This window comes from Chiloscyllium punctatum, chromosome 10, assembly GCF_047496795.1.
Source record: "Chiloscyllium punctatum isolate Juve2018m chromosome 10, sChiPun1.3, whole genome shotgun sequence".
NCBI lineage: Eukaryota > Metazoa > Chordata > Chondrichthyes > Orectolobiformes > Hemiscylliidae > Chiloscyllium > Chiloscyllium punctatum.
In genome coordinates this window covers 18929632-18955374 of record NC_092748.1, presented here as the reverse complement: position 1 = coordinate 18955374, position 25743 = coordinate 18929632, and the positions used below count along the sequence as shown (strand labels likewise).

The 25743-nt window shown below is 39.8% G+C and overlaps 1 protein-coding gene across 1 annotated transcript in view; it reads right to left on the bottom strand.

Annotated features, from left to right (window-relative positions):
- LOC140481931 (zinc finger protein Helios-like) overlaps positions 1-25743 on the bottom strand; it is a 239411-nt gene that overhangs the window by 211889 nt on the left and 1779 nt on the right. Inside the window, exon 2 of the mRNA XM_072578632.1 lies at positions 2018-2145. The gene's annotated coding sequence lies outside the window, so the exon portion shown is untranslated. The remainder of the gene's footprint in view (positions 1-2017; positions 2146-25743) is intronic.

The following is a 25743-nucleotide window of genomic DNA, read 5'->3' as shown; positions in this document are numbered from 1 at the left end:
TATATGAATAGGAAGGGTTTAGAGGAATATGGATCAAATGCTGGCAAATAGGACTAGGTTAGATTGGGATATGTGGTCAGTGTTGTCATGTTGGACTGGACTGTCTGCTTCCGTGATGTATGACTGACTGGTGCATTCACCATGTCAACAACTGTAACAATCAACGTCCATTTGCCAACCAATCAACACTGTCCATTCATATAATATCAAAAATATTTTCCTTCACTTTGGTTTTCTGGCTTGCTGTCCTGATGACTACAAGATGAAAAGCTCCGACAAAATGTATCTTTGTTTTTAGCAATACTGAAGTTTCATATTCCAAGAGACCAGAACTTGAAAGGGTTCAAAAAAGATTTACAAGGATGTTGCTAGGGTTGGAGGTTGGAGCTATAGGGAGAGGCTGAATAGGCTGGAGCTGTTTCCTCAGGAGCATGAGAAGCTGAAGCATGACCTTAGAGATTTATAAATATATGAGGGGCATTGATAGGGTGAATACTCAATGTCTTTTTCCCAGGGTTGGGAGTCCAAATCTAGAGGGCATAGGTTAAAGGCGAGAGGGAAAAATTTAAAAGGGACCGGACTTCTGGAACACTACAGATGGAGACTTGTATAGTGTGATCTGACATCATGACATAGTTCCATACACACAAACTTGGCAGCTAATCTTAGAATAAAGTAAAACAAACCTTTTACTCCACATCTCCCTCAGGTTGTTTTACAGTGCTCCTTTCAACCATTGGCATATAACCATGAACCTTGAACTTATTACTTGACGTCTCCTCCCTTTCCCCACCAGGCCTGAGAAGTCTCTTACTTAATACATTCATCTGTCACAGCCTTTTCAGGTCTTTTGGATAACATGTAGAATCTATGCGCTTTATCATTGCCTGGGAAGCAAATGCAGGTGGAAATGGGATGCTTTTTTCTGACCTTGATGGAGTCCTCACCACTATCTCAAAAGAAAAAAAAGCTATCCTTCTTTGAAGGAGGGTCACTGGAACTCAAAAAGCTAATTCTGTTTTATCTCCACAGATGTCATCAGACTTACTGAGTTTCCCCAGCAATGTCTGTTGTTTGTTTGTTTCAGAACTTTCTGGATAACTTTACTGCCAGAGTTGTTTGTGATTCTCCTGTTTGGAGAGGAACCATTGGGGAAAACAACATGGGAAAAATCAGTGTGGATGTTATCCTCCTGCTGACTAGTGTGCTCAGCATAGCCTCAAAATAACAAACATAATCTTTCACGAGAAGGACAAATACAAAACATGAAAGGATGTTGGATCAAAGCATTGCCACTTCCTCCATTATGTCATTGCTTAAGCCAAAGATCTAAGCAATGTCTGTGTCACTTTATCTGTGCAGGGGCCTGATAGCTATTGGATAAAGTTTTGATTTATTTGATTGGTAATTAACATCCACCTAGCACAGAGAAATTACAACAAACAAATCTCCAAAGAGGAGAAACAACAATGTGTTAGGATTAAAGCATGTTGATCAGATACAGGAATTTCGAAAGGAACTCATAACCAGTCTGGAAAATTTTCACACATCCAACTCAAATTTTAGAACAGTGGGATCACTGTGACCAGATCATTAGGTACAAACATCATTGTTGTTATCAGGATTGAAAAACTATGCTGAAATATGTTGCCTGCTGGAACAAAAGTGAACAGCTTTCATTGCTTGGCAAGACAACCCAATGTCATTTGTCAAGAAGACAGCATTCCATCACTTGAAGACTGAGACCCAAAGACAAATTTGGACAATAAAGGCGAGTGGTAAGACAAGATTCAACAGTATCTGTCCTAACATGCAAAGCTTTTTTGAAGCCATAAGGGCCAGATAGACAAAATCCCCTTGTTCACAGGTAAGTGTCTCTCTTCTTGATTATGACATTGCCATCCATCAGTGCTGGAAATTCATTTCCAAATCCTCAACCATAAATCCACACTGTCAGCTTGTACCCTTCAGAAGCTATTCCCCAGTACTCAGTGGTAGAATCAAAGAGTCAACTTACTTTAGTTGGAGAGCTTCAACAACCAATCAAATGCATAAAAAAGTTCAAAGCCTGTGGACCTGATGATGTTCCAGCTGAGGTCTTCAAAGCTGTAAGCTTCTGCTCACATCTAGATTCATGTTATCACCCTGCAGATTTGGAAAGAAAGAGAACTCTTCTGTGATTTAAATATTTGTAATTATCTTCAAAAAGGAAGATAAATCACACTGCAGAAACTATCAAGGTACTTTCCTGTAGTCCATAGTGGGGAAAATCCTGACACACTTTGTCCTGTATCACCTACTTCCAGTGACAGAGGAAATCCTGCCAGAAACAGAGTGTGGTTTTCGATCTTCATAGGAATATCTGACATAATATTTATTGCTATGTAAGTTAAAGGTACATGCTGAATATGACACAGGGAGCTTTTCATTACATTAATAGGCCTAACCATACTTTATTCAGTAAATTGAGAGACTCAATGAATCTTCTATAGAGATTTGAATGTCTAATAAACTCTAATATAATCTTGCAATGCTTTCATGGTAATTTCTTTGCATTTTGTCTTAAGTGGGAGATCTGAAACAGTTAGTGGGAGATCTGAAACAGTTACCTTTAAAATTCAGTGTTAAGCAAAATGAGACAGTCTGCATATATTTAAAATCTACTAGACAGTGCTTGTTCACCGTGAAATTCAACTTCTCTTTAGTGTGAATATTAAATATTGCCTAGGTGGAAAATTCTTTAACTTCAGTCCTGTCTGTGCCAAACTAAAATGACCACCGTAAACATATATGACCTCCAGTACGTTGCCGACTGTGGGGTTATCACCAATTCTGCACCAGATTTGCAAGCTTTCTCAACCTCTTCAGTTCTGCATAGTCTGTCCTTAGACGTTGCCAGGATAAAAAAAAAACACATTCAACCCGACCGAGTTAGTCAAATATTTTATTTCCCATATAAGTTAAAACAGACACTTTGAATTACTTTGATAACTTCCCATACCCTGGCAACTACCTCTCTCAAAAGAAAATCCAATGTCAGATCAGGGGCAACAACTCAGCCTTGTACAAACTATACCAAGATAAACAGGGAGTGGAGGCAATGGCCTTGTGATATTATTGTTAGACTATTAATCCAGAGACCTAGGCAATGGTCTAGGGACCTGAGTTTGAATCATGGTAGAATTTGAATTCAATAAAAATCTGAAATTAATAGTTGAATGACAAACATGAAACCATTGTTGATTGTTAGGAAAAAGCCCAACTGGTTCACTAACATCCTTTAGGGAAGGCAACTGTGTTACCTGGTTAGCTGACACATGACTCCAGACCCACAGCAGGTGACTCTGAAGTGCCTCTGGGCAATTAGAGATGGGCAATTAATGCTGACCAAGTGAGTGATGCCCACATCCTGTGAATGAATAAAAATTGTGTACATTTGACAACAAAAATCTCCACAAATCAACTTTCCTAAATTATAGAATGGTTGTTGTCACCACACTCCTGTAAAGGCATGAGACCTGGACTATGTATTAGCATCACAAAAAGTGTTGAAACATTTCACCAGCAAAGACTCCACTCCATTCTCTAGATTCAAAGGTAGAACCATCAAACAAACACAAGTGTCCTTTTGCTTGTAAATCTGGCTGTGTTCAGGCAAAGAAAATCTCCTGCGAAACCAACTACAATTGGCTAGACTCTGCCAGGATGGCTGAAAAGCATTTGTCCCTCCCCCCCATCACGTCTTGATTTTTCAAGTGGGCAGTGATCCAGGAGCAGAGAAAGAAAATACTACTGAGATTCTGAAGCTCTCTTTAAAGAATGACAGCTTTGATATAAATGACTGAAAAGAATTTGCTATACATTTTTCAAGGTGTGGACAAATTGTCTACCAAGTTACATCATGCTTTCAGATCAAATACCTTAATAATGAGGTGGGGAGATAACAATGAGGAATGAGAAGAGAACAAATCTTGCTTCTACATCCCATTACCACATGGAACATCTTGTGTGTCTGCCAAAAGATCTGTGGATACGGAACCAGTCTGTTCATTCACAAGTTCAAAACTTATGAAACTCATGACCCTGAACAGATGTCATCCTTAAATAGAGGGTCAGTTGACAATGCCGCAAAAATGAAGACCCTATTCTTGTAAGTTAATACTGATATACTTTACTAAACATAACCATATTTTAAGAGGACAAGTTCTGGAACCTTACAGTCAGGATTCAGTATTAATGTGATCTTATGTCACTATGATATAGCTCTTTATGCACATGCTTAATATTGTCTAAAATGTACTGTTGATTTTTATTCACATGTAACTTACATGTACCTGAACTCCATTGCATCATTCAAAGAACATCAACTGTTCTCAAGTTAATAGTAAGGTGGGGTCAAGTTTCATACTGCGATATTGTCCACTCACAACATCTAAAACAGCTGCTATTTACAAAGTGTCATCTGATGTTACCATCTCCTCTTCCAGCAGTTTAAGACTCCAATTTATCTGTTGTGCATAATTGCTTCACATGATACACAAGTTATTTAAATCAATTAGTTACATAAATCAGTGATAATATATTTGCTTCCATCTGATTCCTGCCTTAACTAAGTCATAAGTTGGGGGGAAATGTGCCATTTGGCATCACTACATAATGCTTCATGCAGTGAAAGGTTTGAGGTTCATAAATCTGTCTTTTCTTCACGTCAGGCAATGTCTCAAAAGTCTCCATAACTTATGCATCTGAATCAAAGAGCAGAAAAGCCCAATCACTGTGCTGTATGTGCCAGTGTCACTGCAAGAATACACATCTGCTTCAATACATTTTGGTAGTGTCAGCACCATCAGTCAGATCAAATGGCTCAATTCCCAGGACTGAAGACATAAAAGCTCTAGTAGATGGACTACAGATTATTATTTATATATAAACTGTATACAACTAATCTGTGGGTAACTGACACATTGAATTTTTTGTGCATTACAGATTTTGAAGACATATTTTTATCAATGATTTCTTAGAAACAACTTTCTACAAAGGAGGATTGGCATTTTGAAAGAGTGTCCAAAGCTTTTAAGAGAAGATAAGATATAATTTTATGCCTTAAGTTATTGGACAAACTTGGAAAAACTTTTGGATTGTGCTGAAGTTTGCTCAGGAAAAACCTTGAACAAAAATTGCCTTTCAGTACACAGCTAGCTGTAGCTATTGTGGAGAAAGCATGCAAGGAGAACCAGTGCTCTCTCTGTCAATAAGAGGAAAAATATTTAAGCAAAGCCAGCTAAAACACTCTTTCCCTCGCAGAAATAGTTTGCAAAAAATGATAATTGAAATTGTAATCAGGACTCCCAACTAATTTGTCATCTGCATCTGAAATCTGGTCCAAAATTCCACCAGTCTGCAACTATCAACAACTAGATGTCATTGACAGGAAATCAAAAGAATGGTGAGTAATCAACCCAATCTGAATTTTCACCCTCAAGATACAAGGTTTTTTGCTCATTTTTTTCAAACTCATGACATTTTTGCAGAGCTGTTCTGTATAGTTTATGTATGAATGATGCTTGTATACAAGATTATAGAATATGGTTTAAGTTTGCATAGTAGTTTAATTAATAGCCCACTTTACCACTTGCTTAAAGAATACATTTTTTCTTAATAAGTAAGTTATTTTTGAGCTTATCAAAGAAACCTTATTGCAAGTCTCTTTCTGTTCTAGGTAATCGTAATAAAAGGATGCAAATTGATCATTTTGGTGATTAAATAAAACATTTAGACTTTTGGTATGGCTCGTAGAGTTCGATTACCAATGTACTCATCCTGTCAGAATTGTCACAATACTGGTCAATGTTACATCCCAGATTGAAAGAACCACACTCACGATCACAGATTAGCAAAGTCTTAACAAAGCTTCAATGCAGCATTATTTTTGCTGCTGCTCTATTATGTGTGTCAATTGACCTTGGACCTCCATGACAGGTAACTCCTTGCCAAGTAGAAAGTATACTTTACTGTAGCTTATCCAAATATTGTATGTTATTTAACATACAAGTCATTATGAAATCCCTTCTTTATGATAAAAAGAATCCAAGATATTTTTGGTATTACACAAATGAACACTTGTATGTTAGATAAAATCTATAATTGCAAACAACACAATGGGAACTTCAACACCACAAGGGCAAAGTTCAGTGTACATCCTTTTAGCTTTGAACATGATCAAGACATATAAAACATTATAGCTAGATGTACCAACATTTTCTATTTCCCAAATTAAAAATCATACAATTTCAAATCACAAGTCAGTTTTCCAAACTGATTTCCAATTTCATGCGCTGTCACTAAATCATAAAATCTTCCTGTTTTGATGGCTTCCTCTCATGCTGTAATCGGGTCACATACTGATAATCATACTAGATGAGGAAAGGTTGTTCCCTCTGGAAGTGTTTTTCTCTCTTGATTTTAAGATGACTGTCAATAGGCCACCAAATAATAACATTACATTGGGGCAGGCAATAAACAAAAGAAATAACTGACGCCCGTAAAAATGGTACAGCAATTATCATGGGGGATTTTAATCTACATGTTGATTGGTCGAACCAGCTTGGTAAAGGTAGCCTTGAGGACGAGTTCATTGAATGTATCTGCGATAGTTTTCTTGAACAGTATGCAATGGAACCCATGAAAGAGCAAGCTATCCTAGATTTGGTTCTGTGTAATGAGACAATAATTAATAACCTAATAGTTAGGGATCCTCTTGGAAGGAGTGATCATAGTATGGTTGAATTTAGAATATAGATGGAGAGGGTGAAGATAAAATCCAACATCAGGGTCCTGTGCTTAAACAAGGGAGACTGCAATAGGTGAGGGAGGAGTTGGCTAAAGTAGACTGGAAACAAAGACTTTATAGTGGGATAGTTGACGAGCAGTGGGGGACTTTTAAAGCAACTTTTCAAAGTGGTCAGCTAAAGTACATTCCAGTGAAAAGGAAGGACTGTAAGGAAAGGGGTAATCTTTCAGGGGTGGGGTCTAAGGAAATAAGGGAGGCTATCAAATTGAAAGGGAAGGCATACAAAGTGGCCAAGATCAATGGGAAGCGAGAAGATTGGGAAAGCTTGAAAGGTCAACAGAAAGCCACAAAAAGAACCACAAAGCATTGCTGGCTCTGATTTTTGGATTGTTAGATGCCAGCTTAGATTCAGCCCCTATATTTCATTCATTTGCTGAGGTCTTTGATATGATACCTTTTGGCTCATGAGGAATTTCATGTACTCCTTTTAGCAATGATAGTGTACATCTCGAGGCAAAATAAGGCATCTTGAGGCATCTTACTCCTAGCTCAACATTACTTCATCACCTGATATGACAGCATATCTTCTCTTCTGGGTGTAGCATAAAACTTTGCAGCATGTGTTTTTTTAGTATCATGATTTGAATCTCCTGAACAATGTTGCTGTCCCTAATCCTCAAAGTTTACAATTCTTCCAAGTAATTTGTAAACATTGACATTGTCCTCTGTGCACCAAGACTCAGAATAGGCAAAGGGCATGGTGGCTACTGGTTAGCACTGGTGCTTCACAGTGCAAGGGACCCAGGTTTGATTCAAGCCTTGGAGTTTGCAAGTTCTCACAGTGTCTGCGTGGGTTTTCGCCAGGTACTCTGGTTTCCTTCCACAGTCCAAAGATGTGGAGGTTAGTTGGATTTGCCATGGTAAGTGCAGGGTTACAGGGATAGGGAGTGGGGCTAGGTGTGGATGGGTCTTCAGGGGAGTCAGTGTAGACTTGATGGGCCAAATGGCCTCCTTCCAACATGTAGGGGTTCTATGATTAATATATATCAGGAAAGCAAGGGTCCCAATATCCACCCCACAGAAACTCCGCTATAAACCTTCTTCCAGCCTGAAATATGTCCGTTGACCAGTAATGTCTGTTTCCTATCACCCAGATAATTTTGTAACCATGTTGACAATGTCACTCTTATACCATAAACTATAACTTTGGTCAAGACTGTTGTGTGTCACTGTGTCAAATGCCTCTGGTAATCTATGCATACCACACGCCAACAGTAACTCTAGAATTTACAGATTGCTATCCTGAAAATGCTCCCTTTATCCCACTCTTGACCTTCTATTACTTAACCAATTCTCTATGCATGCTAATGTTACCCCAAATACCATGAACTTTTCTTAAGAAGACGTAACCAAATGCTTTCTAATAATCCACATATATTACATGCACTGCTTCCCCTTTATCTATCCTGCTTGTTATTTCCTCAAAGAATTCTGGTAAAGTTGTCAGGCATGATTTCCCTTAATGAAGCTATGCTGACTCTTCTTGACCATGTTATGCATTTGTAAATGCACTATTACATCCTTATAGATTCTAATATTTTCCCAACAACAGGCATTAATCTAAAAGGTGTATAGTTATCTGGTTTATGTTTCCTTCCCTTTTTCCAATTCTTTGTGACTTTTCTAGAATTTAAGGATTCTTGGAAGATTACTACCAATGCATTCAGCACCTGCAAAAGGTACTTCATTTAAAAACCTAGGATGCATCCTGTCAGGTTCAGGGGACTTAGTGATATTTAGCCCCATTAGTTTCCCTAATACCTTTTCTCTAGGGTACAGTTATTGTATTCATTTCTCTCCTCCTTTTGTACTTGATCATTTTGAAGTTTTGTCTTGGTAGCTCTCAATCTACTTCCTCATTCAATACGTCTTTCATTCTCCTCTGTCTTTAAAGAAGATTGTCGTGTGTCTTGGTACAATTATATAATCAAAGGCTAAGTTCATATGGTTGTAAATTGTGCTGGGATTGGAAATCCTGATTCCATTGACTGCAAAATATATGATTCAAACACAATATAATGCAATCTAGTAACTTTCTGTGAAAACTTTTAAAGAATATTTCAATTCGGTTACTTATATTTGCCACTTTAAAAAGATAAAGGTCCACAACTATAACCTATACAAAGTTAGAAAGATGTCACTTAGATTTTAAATAAGTTTATGAGTTTAACAGATAATAAGGTGTAAAAGTGAAGTTCAGAGAGGTTCATCCAACATGTTATTGAATGGTGGAACAAACTTGATGGACTGTAAAGCCTAAAAGGTGCTCCTCGATTTTATATTATTACATTGCTTGATCGTAAGATATAAGACCATAAGATACTGCAACAGAATGAGGCCCTTTGTTCCAGAGAGTCTGCTCTGCCATTCCATCTTGGCTAAAATGTTTCTCAATCCCATTCTCCTGCTGTCTCCCTGTAATCCTGGATCTCCTTACCAGAGTTAGAGTTGAACAGTACGGAAACAGACCCATTAGTCTGACTCATCCATGCCGACCAGATATCCCAAAATTAATCTAGTCCTTTTTACCAGCATTTGGTCCAAATCCTTTTAAACCATTCCCATTCATGAACCCATCCAGGTGCCTTTTAATAAGGCTCACTGGTCTATAATTACCAGTGTTGTCTCTACTCCCCTTCTTGAACAAGAGGACAACATTTGCTATCCTCCAGTCTTCCGGCATTATTCCTGTAGACAATAACGACATAAACATCAAAGCCAAAGGCTCTGCAATCTTCTCCCTAGCTTCTCAGAGAATCCTAGGATAAATCTGATCTGGCCCAAGGGACTTATCTATTTTCACACTTTCTAGAATTGCTAACACCTCCTCCTTGTGAACCTCAATCCCATCTAGTCTAATAGCCTGTATCTCAGTATTCTCCCTGACAATATTATCTTTTTCCTGTGTGAATACTGACAAAAAATATTCTCCTATCTCCTCAGAGTCCACGCACAACTTCCCACTACTGTCCTTGACTGGCTCGAATCTTACCCTATTTATTCTTGACATACCTACAGAAAGCTTTAGGTTTTCCTTGATCCTACCTGCCAAAGACTTCTCATGTCCCTTCCTGGCTCTTCTTCACACTCTCTTTAGGTCCTTCCTGGCTAACTTATAACTCTCAAGTGCCCTAACTGAGCCTTTACGTCTCATCTTTATATAAGCCTCCTTCTTCCTCTTGACAAGAGAGTCAACTTCTTTAGTAAACCACGGTTCCCTCGCTTGGACCACTTCCTCCCTGCCTGACAGATACATGCTTATCAAGGACATGCAGTAACTGTTCCTTGAACAAGCTCCACATTTCAATTGTGCCCATCCTCTGCAGTTTCCTTCTTCATCCTATACAACATAAATCTTTCCTAAATGCATCATAATTGCCTTTCCCCCAGCTATAACTCTTCCCCAACATTATATACCTATCCCTTTCCATCGCTAAAGTTACCGTAACTGAATTGTGGTCACTATCACCAAAGTGCTCACCTATCTCCAAATCGAACACCTGGCCTAGTTCATTACCCAATACCAAATCCAAAGTGGCTTCACTCCTTGTTGGCCCATTTACATATTGTGTCAAGAGTGTGGTGCTGGTAAAGCACAGCAGGTCTAGCAGTGTCTGAGGAGCAGGAGAATCAATGTTTCGGGCTTAAGCACTTCCTCAGAAATACCTACATACTGTCAGGAAACTCTCCTGCACACATTGGACAAAAACTGACCCATCTAAAAGTACTCAAACTATAGTGTTTCCATTCAATATTTGGAAAGTTAAAATCCCCCATAACAACTACCCCTGTTGCTGTCGCTCTTATCCAGAATCATCTTTGCTATCCTATCCTCTTCATCTCTGGAAATATTTGGAGGCTGATAGAAAACTCCCAACATGGTGATCTCTCCTTTCCTGTTTCTAAACTCAGCCAATACTACCTCAGTAGATGAGTCCTCAAACATCCTTCTGCCTTTCTGTAATACTGTCCTTGACTAACAGTGACACATCTCCCCTTCTTTTACCACCTTCCCTGATCTTACTGAAACACCTAAACCCCGGAACCTGCAACAACCATTCCTGTCCTTTCCATATCCATGTCTCAGAAATGGACACAACATCGAAGTCCCAGTTCAATTTTGTTAGCACATGAGGCAATCTCGGTCTTAAATACACTCAAAGACTTGGCCTCCACAGTCCTCTGTGGCAGTCAGTCAGTTTCACAGATCAACCACCTCTGGCTGAAGAAATTCCTCCTCATCTTAGTTCTAAAGAGTTATCTCATCATTGAGGCTGAGCCCTTCAATCCTAATCTATTCTACTACTGGAAATATCTTCCCCACATCCACTGGATCCATGCCTCTCTAAGTTTCAATGAGATCACCCCCTCATCCTTCTAAATTCCCTTGAGTAAAGACTCAGAATCCTCAACTGCTCCTCATATGACAAGCCCCTCATCTCTGGAATCATTCTTATGTTGAATTTTTAAAAAGATTATTCACTTTTTAAAGAAGTGTTTATTTTCCTCAAAAATTGAATACCCTGATTTTTAAAACAATATGTCTTCCACATAAAACATTCTAACATGGAAAAAAATACAATGCCTCACAGAGATGTCATCTCTCAAAATGCTTCTAGCATCTCTTCAAAGTTATTTTAAACATATTTTGAATTAAAATAAAACAATGACAATTTTAGTCTTCCATGACATATTTAGCCTTGGTTCAGAGATGTTGAGCCCAATATTTTGTTGGTGTCTTGAAATTGCCTATAATCAGATGGTCATACCACATACCAACTGGAACCTGGGCAATTCAGCCCATTCAGGGCTGAAGGACCTGAACTTAAGGGAATTTATATTTGCCAGGAATTGGTGTTGGAGAGACTGTTAGGTCTGATAAGTCCCCGGGGCCTGATGGTCTACATCCCAGGGTACTGAAGGAGGTGGCTCGAGAAATCGTGGATGCGTTGGCGATTATTTTCCAGAGTTCGATAGATTTGGGATCAGTTCCTGCAGATTGGAGGGTGGTTAATGTTGTACCACTTTTTAAGAAAGGTGGGAGAGCGAAAGCAGGAAATTATAGACCAGTTAGTCTGACCTCAGTGGTGGGAAAGATGCTGGAGTCTATTATAAAGGATGAAATTATGATACATCTGGATAGTAGTAACAGAATAGGTCAGAGTCAGCATGGATTTATGAAGGGGAATTCATGCTTGACTAATCTTCTGGAATTCTTTAAGGATGTAACTCTGAAGAATGACGAGGGAGATCTACTAGATGTAGTGTACCTGGACTTTCTGAAAGCTTTTGATAAAGTCCCACATAGGAGGTTAATGAGCAAACTTAGGGTGCATGGTATTGGGGGCAAGGTACTAACTTGGAATGAAAGTTGGTTGGTTGATAGGAAACAAAGAGTCGTGATAAACAGCTCCATTTCGGAATGGCAGGCAGTGGCCAGTGGGGTACCGCAGGGATCAGTGCTGGGACTGCAGCTTTTTACAGTATTTGTTAATGATATAGAAGATAGTATTAGTAATGACATTAGCAAATTTGCTGATGATACTAAGCTGGGTGGCAGGGTGAAATGTGATGAGGATGTTAGGACATTACAGGGTGACTTGGACAGATTAGGTGAGTGGTCAGATGCACGGCAGATGCAGTTTAATGTGGATAAATGTATGGTTATCCACTTTGGTGGCAAGAACAGGAAGGCACATTACTGCCCAAATGGAATCAATTTAGGTAAAGGGGCAGTACAAAGAGATCTGGGTGTTCTTGTACACCAGTCAATGAAGGTAAGCATGCAGGTACTGCAGGTAGTGAAGAAGACTAATAGCATGCTGGCCTTCATAACAAGAGGGATTGAGAATAGAAGCAAAGAGGTTCTTCTGCAGCTGTACAGGGCCCTGGTGAGACCACACCTGGGGTACTGTGTGCCGTTCTGATCTCCAAATTTGAGGAAAGACATTCTAGCTATTGAGGGAGTGCAGCGTAGGTTCATGAGGTCAATTCCTGGAATGGCGGGACTACCTTATGCTGAAAGACTGGAGCGACTGGGCTTGTATACCCGTGAGTTTAGAAGACTGAGAGGGGATCTGATTGAGACGCATAAGATTATTAAAGGATTGGACACTCTGGAGGCAGGAAACATGTTTCCGCTGATGGGTGAGTGCCGAACCAGAGGACACAGCTTAAAAATACGGGGTAGAGATGAGGAGAAACGTCTTCACCCAGAGAGTGGTGGCTGTGTGGAATGCTCTGCCCCAGAGGGCAGTGGAGGCCCAGTCTCTGGATTCATTTAAGAGTTGGATAGAGCTCTCAAAGCTAGTGGAATCAAGGGTTATGAAGATAAGGCAGGAACAGGATACTGATCAGCCATGATCATATTGAATGGTGGTGCAGGCTCGAAGGGCAGAATGGCCTACTCCTGCACCTATTGTCTATTTTCCTGCAAAAAGTTTAACCACATTGGATACTATTAGGGGAATGGCTTCTCAGAGGAATGTTGCAACAGCCAAATCCATTATACCGCGGTTAGCCATGTTGAATGGGGAAAGGAGGAATAAAGGAAGCTGAGGGGATGATAGAGAGGAGTTATAGAGGGATAGTCACACCCAAGTTACAAGGCAAAGGTAGCTGGGCGACTGTCAGATAAGGGAAAAGGAATATGCAGACAGTGCAGAGACCCCCTGTGGCTGTTCTCCTCAATAAGAAGTGTACCATTTTGGATATTGTTGGGGGAGGGGGGGGTGGGGTTTGGAGGAGGAGGAGGAAGGGGGGGGGGCGGGAAATCTACCACGGGCAAGCCATAGCAGCCAGGTTTCTGGCACTAAGCCTGGTTCTGTGATTCAGAAGGGAAGGGGGAAGAATAGGAGAGCAGTAGCAATAGGAGATTGAACCTTGAGAGGGACAGACAGGAGATTCTGTGATCATGAGTGAGACTCCCATGTGGTATGCTGCCTCTGGGATGCCAGGAGAAAGTGAGGACTGCAGATGCTGGAGATCAGAGCTGAAAAATGTGTTGCTGGAAAAGTGCAGCAGGTCAGGCAGCATCCAAAGAGCAGGAGGATCAACGTTTCGGGCATAAGCCCTTCTTCAGGAATGAGGAGGGTGTGCCAAGCAGGCTAAGATAAAAGGTAGGGAGGACTTGGGGAAGGGGCGTTGGGAATGTGATAGGTGGAAGGAGGTTAAGGTGAGGGTGATAAGCCAGAGAGGGGGTGGGGGCAGAGAGGTCGGGAAGAAGATTGCAGGTCAAGAAGGTGGTGCTGAGTCCCAGGGTTGGGACTGAGATAAAGGTGGGGGGAGGGGAAATGAGAAAGCTGGAGAAGGATTCTTAAGGGGGAGTAGTTTTTGTCAGGTCTGTCCAGAAATGATTCCTGACACAATATGTAGATAGGCTGACCAGAGGGAGGCCATATTGGATTTGGTGCTTGGCAACGAACCATACCAGGTTTCAGGTTTCTTGGTCTGTATTATACTCATGGAGACAGTATGAATTGGGGGAGGGGGAATTACAATGCTTTTAGGCAGGAACTGGGGTGCCTAAATTGTGAACAGACATTTTTTAGGGGAATACACAACATAAATATGGAGGTTGTTTAGGAAGCAACTGCTGATGGTGCTGGACAGGTTTGTTCCACTGAGGCAAGGAATCGATGGTAGGTTGAAAGAACTTTGGGTGACAAGGGATGTGGAACATCTAGTTAAGAGGAAGAAGGAAGCTTACTTAAGGTTGAGGAAGCAAGGATCAGACAGGGCTTTAAAGGGTTACAATGACACAAAGATTGGTGGAGTTGTGGATAGTGTAGAGGGCTGTTGTAGGTTGCAAGGAGACATCGACAGGATGCAGAACTGGGCTGACAAGTGGCAGATGGAGTTCAACCTGGCGAAGTGTAAAGCCATTCACTTTGGAAGGGTGAATTTGAATACAGAATACAGGGTTATAGGCAGGATTCTTGGCAATGTTGAAGAACAGAGGGATCTTGGGGTCCATGTCCACAGATCCCTCAGAGTTGCCACCCATGTTGATAGAGTTGTTAAGAAGGCATATGGTGAGTTGGCTTTCATTGGCAGGGCAATTGAGTTTAAGAGCTGTGAGGTTTTGCTGCAGCTCTACAGAATCCTGGTTAGACCACACTCGGAATATTGTGTTCATTTCTGGTTGCCTCATTATAGGAAAGATGTGGAAGCTTTAGAGAGGGTGCAGAGGAGATTTATTAGGATGCTGCCTGGACAGGAGGGCTATGTTTTATGAAGAAAAGTTGAGGGAGCTATAGCTTTTCACATTGGAGTAAAGAAGGATGAGAGGTGACTTGATAGAGGTGTACAAGATGTTGAGAGGCATAGCTAGAGTGTATAGACAGAGACTTTTCCCATGGCAGAAATGTCTATTACAAGGGGGCATTATTTTAAAGTAATTGGAGGAAGGTTTAGGGGAGCTATCAGAAGTACGTTCTTTACACAGAGAATGGTGGGTGCATGGAATGCACTGCCAGCAGTGGTAGTAGAGTCAGATATATTGGGGACATTCAAGCGACTCTTGGATTGGCACATAGAAGTTAGTACTATGAAGGGTATGTAGGCTGGTCTGATCTTAGAATAGGATGAAAGGCTGACACAACATCAAGGGCTGAAGGGCCTGTACTGTTCTATGTTCTATGTAATATGGGAAGGATATAGTAATAGGGGATTCAATTGCAAGGAGATGAGATAGATGTTTTTGTGGTTGTAAACAAGACTTCAGGATAGTAAGTTGCCTCTTAGGTGCCAGTTTCAAAGATGTTGAGGAGGGTCCAATGTTAATTCTGGAGTGAGAGCGCCAGTGGTTGTGGTACACATAGTACCAATGAAATAGGTTTAAAAAAAAAGTCTTATAAGTAGAACATAGGGAGTTAGGAGGCAAGTTAAAAAACAGAACCTCAAAAGGCAGTGATTTCAGGATTGCTACCGGTGCCATGTGCTAGTCACAGTAGAAAGAGCAGGACCTATCAGATGGATACATGTTTGAAGAACTAATGCAAGGGGAAGGGTTTCAGATACCTGGGACATTGGGGCTGAGGGAGGTGGGACCGGTACAGGCTGGACTAGTTGCATCTGGGCAGGACTAGAACCGATGCTCAGGTGGTGGTTTGCTCTCATGTTGGAGAAGCTTTCAACTAAAATAACAGGTGAATCAGAACCTAAAGAGGTAGAGAAGAAATTGAAACAAGAGCAAAAGCAAAGTACAGAATTGGAAGTAAAGAAGTGACAAGCAGTAGTTCCAAATTCAAGAATCCAAAAGGGTTACAGTGCAAAATAATGCAAACAGGACTAAATGTTAAAAAGACAAGCAACAAGGCCATGAATTTTATTTAAGAAGTATACAACACCAAGTTATAGTCCAACAGGTTTATTTGGAAGTACTCACTTTTGGAGCGCTGCTTCTTCGTTGGTAGGTAGTCAGCGTATGAGAATAAACCTGTGATCATAAAAACTCCTTGTAAAAGCTTTGATAGGAGTGTGAAGAGAAAAAGATAAGTGAAGACAAATGAAGGGGCCTTAGCATTAGAAACAGGAGACGTTATAATGGGGAAGAAAGTGATAGCAGATCAATTAAGTATGTACTTCCATTCTGCCTTCACAAAAGGCATAAATTAAGCTGTAACATATTGGGGAATACAGGGTCTAGTGAGGAGGAGGAACTGAAAGAACTCAGCGTCAGTATGAAAATTATGTTCAGGGGAACTTGATGGGATTAAAGGCTAATAAATTCCCAGAGCCCAATAATGTACACCCCACCAAAGTACTTAAGGAAGTGATCCAAGAAATACTGGATGCATTGGTGATCAACTTTCATAATTCTATAGGCTCTGAATTGGTTCGCATGAATTGAAATGCAGTTATTTAAAAAAAGATACAGATAGATAAAAAAAAACAGGGCATTATAGAATTGTTAGCTTGACATCAGTAGTAGGGAAAGTGCTAGAGCCAATTGTAAAAGATTTAATAGCACGGCACATGGAAATCAGTGACATGATGACACGGAGTTAGCATGGATTTACAAAAGGGAAACCATGCTTGATAAGTCTACTGGAATTTTGAAGATGTAATTATTAGAATTGATAAGAGGGATTCCATAAATGTGGTTTACTTGGACTTTCTGAAGTCTTTTGACAAGGTCCTACATCAAAGATTGGCATATAAAATTAAAGCTCATGGAAATGGGAGTGGTGTAATGACACAGATAGAGAACGAGCTGGCTTACATTAAAAAATAGTTGGAATAAACAGGATCAGTGCATGGATTCCAGCTATTCACAATATATATTCAGATAACGGAACAAAATGTAACATCTCCAAATTTGTAGATAACACAAAGCTGGGTAGGAGTGTGTTATAAACATTCAGAGATGCTTCAGTACAATTTGGAGATGTAGAGTGAGTAGGCAAATGAATAGCACAGGAAGCATATATGGATAAATGTGAGGTTATTTACTTGGTAGCAAAAACAGGATTGTTATTTAAATTGGTGATAGATTGGGAAAGGAGGAGGTGCAATGAGGCCTGGGTGTCCTTGTACACTAGTTGCTGAAAGTAGGCATGCAGACATGCAGTAGGCAGTAAAAAAAAAATTTATATTGGATTTTCATCGCAAAAGGATTTGAGCACAGGAATACATATTTTGCTGATGTTATACAGCAGAGTGGCTCAGTGGTTAGCACTGCTGCCTCACAGCGTGAGAGACCTGGGTTTAATTCCTGCCTCGGACAACTGTCTGTGTGGAGTTTGCACAGTCTCCCTGTGTCTGTGTGGGTTTCCTCCGGGTGCTCCGGTTTCTTCCCACAGTCCAAAGATGTGCAGGTTAGGTGAATTGGCCATGCTAAATTGCTCATAGGGTTAGGTATATGTAGGGGAATGGTTCAGGGTGGGTTGCTCTTCGGAGGGTCGGTGTGGACGTTTTGGGCCGAAGGGCCTGTTTCCGCACTGTAGGGAATCTAATCTAATCTATACAGGGCCATGGCGAGACCACGTCTGGAGTAATGTACGTAGGTTTGGTCTCATAAGTTAAGGAAGGATGGATGTCTTGGCTGCAGACAGAGTACAATGAAGGATTATCAGATTGATTCCAAGGATGGCAGGACAGAGATGTGAAGAGATACTAGATTGATTATGAATATATTCACTGGAGGAGAGATGAATAAGGGAGGAGATCTCATAGAAACCAATAAAATTCGGACAGGACAGAACAGACTAAACATAGGAAGGATATTCCTGAGGTACAGTTATTAGCTAAGAATACAGCATAGGCCATTTATGACTGAGATGCTTTACCCACAGAATGGTGAACTTTGGAATTCTCTGCCACAGAAGTGGTTGAGGCCAAAACACAGAATGTTTTCAAGAAGGAGTTAGAAAAGGTTTATGAGGCCAAAAGGATCAAAATGTATGGGGAGAAAGTGGGAAACAGGATATTGAATTGGATGTTCAAGCCCGAATTATATTGAATAGTGCAGCAGGCTTGAAGGGCCAAGTGGCTTCTACTTTTGCTGTTTCTGTGGTTTCTATGGAACGTACCAATCATGGATTATATTCAAGGTTTTGGAAATCTATTTCTATTAACCAAACTCATAAAAAACTCTAAGACTACCGCATTTCTACACTTACATTTTCCTTTTGGTGTAGTAAAACCAACTAGCAGTCTAAATATTTGTTCTCCTTTCAAATATGAAGCATTGTGTAAACTGGGCTTGTCTTGTAGTTCCAGTATTTCTTCTTCAAATTTCTGACAGTTTTTGTGCAAAATATCTAGCTGTGGTAATCCCCAAAATGTGACTGGTGGGGGAATTCTGGAATGGAAACACCATTGAATAGTAAGGAAAAATGATTTGATTTTCTATTGCTCTGGTGGTCACCGATTACCAATTGTGTGACGGATATATTATTTATCAGTTATCAGCCCAAATCTGAATGGTGTACAAAGTGTGTGGCAAGTGGGCAAGTTTCAGTGTCTGAAGAGTTGTGAATGGAACTGAACACTAAACAATCATCAGCGAACCTTCCCCACTTTTGTCTTTACAATGAAATCATCGATGATTAAGCTGTTGGATAAGAATATTTGGAATTAGGATTTTGCTCCCAAATGATGTTTTGGACTAAGAAAATTGGCCTGTACCAAACACAACTCTCAAACTCGGTATGAACTGTGGAACATTTTTCCGCAATTCCCAGTGATTTCATTCTTACAAGATGCCACTCTTGATTTAATGCGGTCTTGATGGAAAGAGTAGTCATTCTACCTCATAAGATCATCTTTTTAATACAATCCTTCCAAAAATGTTAAGTTGTATTGATGTTTAGGAAGATGTTTCTCATTTTAAGGATTGCTGTTCTTCTTTATACTTTTACATTTAGTGTATGTAATTTAATATTAGAAAATATCATTGTCCAGAAATTAGCATAATAACATTGCAAAATGAAATTCGGTGTTCTAATTGATCAAGATGATTTAATAAAATTATTGATATACTTCTTGATTTCATTAGCTAATTTTGGAGCTTTAATTTCACTCTAAATAGGCCTCTGCACAAATGTTTTGCCTCTTGATGGCAATAAAATATACATCTTTCAGAAAAGATCAAATTCTCAAATTACTTTAAAATTTTACATTTTGATACTCATTATCAATTTGAAATTATTTAAATGATTGAGAGGTCAGTCCACAATTATCGGAACATGTAATTACTCAATTTACTCCCTTGCCTCAACTATCAATGACATCATAGATATTTTTTTGTATTTTGTTTGAGAATTCTTGTTTAACATGCTAATTTTCTGAGCAGTAGAAATACTAGGAAAGCACAGAAGTCAAAGGCCAGTCAGCTCATCAAGTTCATTCCTTTGGCAGACAACATAAACCTTAGATTTTTCTACTTCAATTTTTTATCTGCATAATCTCTCTCTGAATATTAAGAATATTCTTAAGAAATCTTGATCACTCAATTATCTGAAATTTTTAAAAGATAGATTGCTTTGATTAAAGCAATATTCACAATAATTATTCCAATAGCTTTTGAAAATGTTTCTACCTAATTATTTATCCAGTGCTTTTTGGTGTTGATTAACACCAGATTCACTGCTTTTGCTCAGAATCTATTTCACATATCTGCAAGTGGGCAAAAAAAGTTCTCTATTCAAGAGTCATTTCAGGCTGGTTAATTTACAAATTGAATTTTCTTCTTTTCTCACTTGATGTGCAGGTTCAATAGTGCTATGATACATGATTGTTATCATTTCACAAATTGGATATGTATCTTATTGCTCTATAAAGTAAAACAGTCTTTATTCACTAAGCACAGAAACTTGTTTTTTTTAATTCTAGCTTTCCAATACGCCAATTCCATTTGAAGATTTGGTCACTTATCCCTCACATTATGTTTTAACTACAACCTCAGCAATGACAGGATAAGTTATTTTTCCTTTTATTCATATCTCTTCAAAACATACCATATCATTGGATTAACTTGGTTAATAAGCCTACATTAAAGGGGAATTCAATGAATTCTCAATTATCCAATTCTAGCCTTGTTACAGAAAAACATTGTTATGTACACACATTTCACCATAAGTACCATGTTTGAGAACAGTTGCTCTTTTTAGTGGTGATTTTAAGAATGTAATAATAAATCCACATACTCATTTGTGATGAGCCATAATCACTTTGCAGACTTCCATTTGACCATTCTTTTTATCTTAATTGTTTATAAGATTTGAGCATCAAATGGTGGTGAATTGCAGTAGTGCCATAATAACACATTCATAATGGTTTTAGGAAAGAAGTTCGAGGATTTGGAATCAGGTGGTAGTGGAGGATTGGATACATAGTTCCAAGCCTGGAGGCTGTGTGACTTGAGGGAAATTTGCATTTGATGCCTTTGTCTTTCTAGCTGAAACAGGTCATGGATTTAGAGCCATAGAATAAAAAACCATATAGCACGGAAACAGACCTTTCAGTCCAACTCATCCATAATGACTAGATATCCTAAATAAATCTAGTCCCATTTGCCAGCATTTGGCCCATATCCCTCTAGACCCTTCCTATTCGTATACCCATCCAGATGCCTTTTAAATATTGTAATTGTACCAACTTCCATCACTTCCTCTGGCAGCTCATTCCATATATGTACCATGAAAATGTTGCCCCTCAGGTCCCCTCTCACGTTAAGTCTATGCTCACCAGTCTTGACTCCCCAACTGTGGGGGAAAGACCTTAGTTATTCCCCCGATCCATGTCCCTCATGATTTCATAACCCCCTATAAGGTTACTCCTCAGCCTCAGAGACTGCAGGGGAGGTTGTTTCCAAGAAAATGTAATGGGTTTGCTGCTGTGCTTCATGTATAATAGATGGTGCACACTGCTGCTACTGTTCATCGATGGTGGTGGGAGTGAACATTTAAGGTGTTAATTGGGTGTCAATCAAGAAGGCCTCTTTGCTCTGGATGCTATTAGACGTTCTTAAGTGTTGTTGTAGCTTCACTGATCCAGACAATTGGACAGTATTCTATTGCACTCCCAACTTGCATCTTGTAGATAGTGGACTGCCTTTGAAGAGTTAAGTGGCAAGTCAAATACTGCAGAATTCTGAGTAACTGACCAGGTGTGGTGACGACATGATTTACATGGTTGGTCCAGTTCAGCTTCTGGTCAATGCTAACTTCCAGGATGTTGATATTGCAGGAGTCAGTGGTGATAATACCATTAAATTCACGAGAAATGGTTAGATTTGTTCATTGGAGATGATCGTTGCTTAACACTTGTTTGTTGTGTGTTACGTTTTACTTTTCACATCTCAGATCCTGAATATTATCCAATTATTGCTGCATGTAGATTCTGGCTATTTAATTGTCTACAGAGTCACAATTGATACTGAACATTACACAATCATTTACAAACATTGCCACTTCTGATCTTATTATGGGGGGGGGGGGGGGCTTTACGTATGAGGAGAGGTTGGATAAACTCATTGTTTTCATTGGAAATACAGAGGCTGAGGGGCAACTTGATAGAGGCCTACAAAATTATGAGGGGTGTAGATAGGGTGGATTTCAGAGGCTTTTTCCCCAGGGTGGAAAGATCAACTACAATAGGGCACAAGTTCAAGATGAGAAGTAACTTTCAGGGGAGAAGTACACGGGTAAACTTTTTCACACAAATGTTGGTAGATGCTTGGATGTACTGCCAGTAGAGGTGGTGGAAGCAGGTATGTTAATATTTATAGGTATATCGTGATAGACATATGAACACAAGGCAAACAGAGGGGTAGATACCATGCATAGGCAATAAGTAGCAAGTCTAACTAAGGATTAGGAAATGGTGCAGGCTCGGTGGATTATATTTTAAATCTGTTGTACTTTCTCTGGTCATGGAGAGTTTTTCCTCTGCATTTATTGACTTAAGGTAAATTAGGGCCCTTGATGCCACACTAGATTAAGTACTGTCTTGATTCATGAACAGAGTTGACAGTGTGTTGGTGGAAAAGCACAGCAGGTCAGGCAGCATCCGAGGAGCAGGAAAATTGACGTTTCAGGCCAGAGCCCTTCATCAGGATTTCTGATGAAGGGCTGTGGCCCAAAACATCAATTTTCCTGCTCCTTTGATGCTGCCTGACCTACTGCGCTTTTCCAGCAACACACTGTCAACTCTTATCTCCAGCATCTGCAGACCTCACTGTCTCCCAATTGATTCATGAACAATTATTTTCACTTCAGTAAAAGCATGGTAATGTTGCTAGACTAGTAATCAAGAAGTGCATGTTAACACTGTATTTGTGACAAGGGCTCAAACTCAATCACAGCAGTTCTTGGAATATAAATTCAATGAATAAATCTGGGATGTAAATTAATGGCGATCATGGAACTATCATTGATTGTGGCTAAAAATCCATCTGGATTCAGAAATGTTTTTAGGTAAGAAAATATGTCTTCCTTACCTTGCTTGGCCAACATATCACTCTTAACCCACAATAATGTGGTTGATCTTACTTGCCCTCTAAAATAGTGCAAGCCACTCAGTTCAAGGGCTGGTTAGGAATGGTCAACATTCCTGTTTAGGTATGGGTTTGCCAGCTCACATCCCATAAAAGAATAAGCAAACAAAACCTCTTGATTTCAGTGGAGAAAGTGAGGACTGCAGACGCTGGAGATCAGAGCTGAAAATGTGTTGCTGGAAAAGCGCAGCAGGTCAGGCAGCATCCAAGGAACAGGAGAATCGACGTTTCGGGCATCAGCCCTTCTTCAGGAATTCCTGCTGCGCTTTTCCAGCAACACATTTTCAGCTCTTGATTTCAGTACTTTATTTCTTTGTTTGGAAGAGTACTCATCAGCTAAGAGGGGAGGTAACAGTGGGTGGTGATCAGCAGGGGCCTCAGGTTTAACATGATGACATGAGACTTCAGAGTCTGGGGCCCATATTAAAGGATTCTTAGGACAACTCCTGCCTGATTTTATATCACCGTGCCATTATCTATGGTGGGTATGTCCTGCCAGTAGAACAGTACATAGACATGAATAATGTCTGGGAGATTGTCTGCAAAGTGAAATCCAGCTTATCACTCACACAGTGCAGTTCACAGTTTTGATTCCAGACATGTGAGGGACATTGCTGATGGAGTATTTTTTCAGTGGTTGATTTGTTACTTTTTGCTTCGACATTTGGGAGGTCAAAACTGTGCTCATTGTGTACAATAGCCGTGCCATTTTATATTGGCTGTTCGAATCTCTTACGAGTATATATGAGCTGAAGCAATTGGATGCCAAATGCTAAATTTCCCAGATTGGAGCCCTTCTTCCATTAGTGTGCCTCAAATTTGCCATCATATAAAGTTGAATAAAAATGAATTAAGTGTGCACATATTGCATGAAAAGTACATTTTGGAGGAGGGAATTGATAGTTTCATAAAAGTGCGACATGGACTTAACAAATGATGAAGCAGCTTCAGTGAGAAATATTGGGATGACATGGGCCATGCATGAAGATATAAATAAATATGTACAGTTTTTAAAATGATGTAAACTGCATTGATGACGTTAATTCAAACATGTTATTCTTATGAAAAATTGGAAAGGCATTCATCACAGGTTGTCATCAGTGTCAAATTTGACAATGCTAATGCACAGTTTCCAACTTTCCTTTGCAATGCTGAATCTGAGTCTGGTTTCAATAAACCTTGTATCTATTTCTAATTTCTACTACGTTATAAATCTGAACTGGACACTGTTTGGATGTTCAAAGTTTGGTAGAAGTCCCATGCAAGGACTGCAGGAAACACTACATCGGACAAACAGGAAGACAGTTAACGATCCGTATACACAAACACCAACTAGCCACGAAACGACACGACCAACTATCCTTAGTAGCCACACACACACAGACGGCAAGCAACATGAATACGACTGGGACAACACTACCATTATAGGGCAAGCCAAACAGAGAACAGCCAGGGAATTCCTAGAGGCATGGCACTCATCCACAGACTCTATCAACAAACATCGACCTGGACCCAATATACTGGCCACTACAGTGGACAGCTCGAACTGACAACCAGAAGCGGCAGAGACAGGCCACTATAAATGCCAGAGGAAACAGCACAGAAGCGCTTCACAGGAGGCTCCCAAGCACTGAGGATGTCACCTAGACAGGGGACGAAACGTTTGCAAGACAAATTTCCAGCTCGGCGAACACAACCACAACAACTGTTTGGATGCTTGAAAACCATCTCCTTTGCCAGGCATTGCATTTCAATTCTTTAGTGGCCTGTGTTGTAGGAGGACAAAGGGGCCAGATAGACAAAGAATCTCTGAAATTCTCTTTGAAATACAGCAGCATTGCAATTAATGACTAGTCACCAGCTTGCTACCATTCAAAATGGTGAGAATTTGCCTATCAATTGGTACTACACTTTGAATCTAAAAACCTTAATAATGGGACAGAGCAGTAGTACAGAAGGAAAGGAAGCAAATCCACACTCCAGATGCCTTTTTTACCACGTGTTCAAAAATTTGTGGGTTGATAATTGACCACTTCAGTCATAAAGACAGATGGCATAAAATCTGATTCCGAGATAGACATCATTCAATCTAAGGGCAGGTGACCAAATGACCTAAAAACAACAAAGCTGGAGATCACAGTGAGTCAGACAACATTATTGAAAAGAGAGAGAGAGAGAGATGGAGTGAGCGAGCAAGCTGACATTGAGTCTATAGGACTTCATCAGAGTCATCCAGACTCCAAACGTTAGCTTGCTCTCTCTCCATGGATGCTGTCTGGTCCGCTCTGATCTCCCACATATATTGTTGAAATGGTACAGATTCCAGCATCTGCAGTAATTTGCCTCGACTAAAATTACCTACATTTAAATATACCATACTACACTTGACAATACTCCCACTTGCATCAGCTTAAATCTAAATTTATTAAGAAGCAACAGGGTAGCATTTCAACTGTTTTTGAAAAATAATAGGCAATTGTACTTTCATATTTTTATCGGTCTTATAAAAAGATTTATTGTACGTGTAATTTCAACTAATTCAGTCATTGTTACAGCAGGAGCAATCTACAAGTTCCTCTAACTTTTTAATGTGTATTTTGCTATTTGGTTAAAAAAAGTTTCAAAAACCACTTCCACCTCCACAGTCCCTTACATAGACAGAGGTTTGACATTTAAACACATACAGTAGCAGAATACTATTGCGATCATTAACTGGATATATAAGAGTTTTAACCGCTCCGCTTCGGACGCCCACGCAATTAATCAATGGGGTGCATCGAAGAATGGGAATAGCTCAGTTTTACAATATTGAAAAAAAAGTGCAGCATCGACTTCACAGTAAATGTTGAACATTATTACTATCAGTTAACTAATCTACACATCGAAAGAC